Genomic DNA, 1,628 nt, shown 5'->3' with positions numbered 1-1,628 from the left:
TGTTATTTTTTTATCTTTTGTTATTTTGCTTAATTCAGTCATTAGACTGCGGCCATACTGTAGCACAACCTTGAAGGTTTTAGTCGAACAAATCGACATCCAGGGCTTATTTTTTTCAAGCCTAGTACTTTTTATGCTGTCGGTCTCTTTTTGCTGAACTGCTAAGTTACGGGGACGCAAATAGACCAACATCACACGTCAAGCGGGGTTGAGGTGGAGGATAAACACAGGCACAAACACACACACAACACACACACACACACACACATGTATATTACGGGATTCTTTCAATTTCTGTCTACCAAATCTACTCGCAAGGTTTTAATCGACCCGTGGCTATAGTAGAGGATAAATGCCCAAGGTGCCACGCAGTGGAACTGAACTATGTGGTTGGGAAGCAAGCTTCTTACCACACAGCCACGCGGCACCTATATTATAGTTCACTTCTGAACAATGGTGTACGGACCCTTTGGGGGCTCAGCAAAACACGGCAAATGTCGTGGTTTACTGAAAAAACCTGCACGATGAATATTATTATGGTAGGCATTGCTTGTGCAGAACCAGTGCCACTCTCGCGTCCTTTACACTTGTATTGGTCTGGTGTAACAAGTGTCACGCGAGGGCAGTCATTATGTGAATACAGGGTTTGTATTGAGTTACCTTCTCCTCGTAACTTAGCAGTTTGGAAGAAAAAATCCTGATACAGATTTGATAACAATGTGTACTGGAGTCAATTTGTTCGACTGAAATACTTCAAGGCGGTGCCCCAGCATAGCCGTAGTTCAATGAGTGAAACAAAAGATAAACAGATGAAAACAACAATATCTAATGCATATACCATCTTTTCTCCAAATTGTACAGAGTGAGTCAAGAAAATTTGGTTTCTCTTTCTAGTAAATCAAGGAACTATGTAGAGGTTTCTCCTCGTATATCTAGCCTGGCTGCAAAAATGAAACTATTTTATTTGTTTGTCAATATTGCGAACCAAGAAGTAGTCTTGGTCATTCCTTTATACTCTGAATGCGTGGGAGGTAATGAATGTTTGCTTTACAGCACAAGCGACTGCTGATCAAAACAAGATATGCCAAACAACCGGTAACTGTAGATGATGCTGTAGGATATACGTAGACTAAAAGAAAGCGCGTAAGCATGATTGGCCCTGTGGCGCAACGGTAGCGCGTCTGACTCCAGATCAGAAGGCTGCGTGTTCGAATCACGTCGGGGTCAAATTTTATTTTTGCATTTTCCTGTTATCCATGACTTTGGTAACACACATAAACCGTAAATAACAAGTAAATGATCATTGGCATCTCTCGTTGAGAATTTGGTTTCAACGAACCTATTAGTGTTTCCTGTAGTGTCTGTGTACATCTATTCTTGATCTCAAAAGTGGTTGAGTACTTCTTTCCGTCAACCCCTTTTCCTCTCACATCTCCCTTTGCGCTTACTTACAGAGAAGTTGCATCTAATCTGGCATTTCCCCCCATCAGATCAGAAAGTCTTATTAATTAACAGCCATCGCGGAAACATCAATATTAAAAGCTTTTGCTTGAATCTTGTATCGTCACTTTGAAACTTTTCTAGCCATGTTTCTTGCAATTCTTCGCACACATGCACCATCATTCTTT

General features: G+C 41.0%; 1 non-coding gene across 1 annotated transcript; it reads left to right on the top strand.

The window, feature by feature from the left end:
* Window positions 1–1,155: 1,155 nt before the first annotated feature.
* Trnaw-cca lies at window positions 1,156–1,227 on the top strand. The gene has a single exon. It is a non-coding gene; the product is annotated as a tRNA-Trp (tRNA).
* The last annotated feature ends 401 nt before the right edge of the window (window positions 1,228–1,628 follow it).

The sequence above is a fragment of the Octopus sinensis genome, linkage group LG6 (genome assembly GCF_006345805.1).
Source record: "Octopus sinensis linkage group LG6, ASM634580v1, whole genome shotgun sequence".
Classification (NCBI taxonomy): Eukaryota; Metazoa; Mollusca; class Cephalopoda; order Octopoda; family Octopodidae; genus Octopus; species Octopus sinensis.
The sequence above is the reverse complement of the archived record's forward strand: the minus strand, read 5'-3'. Positions and strand labels throughout refer to the sequence as shown.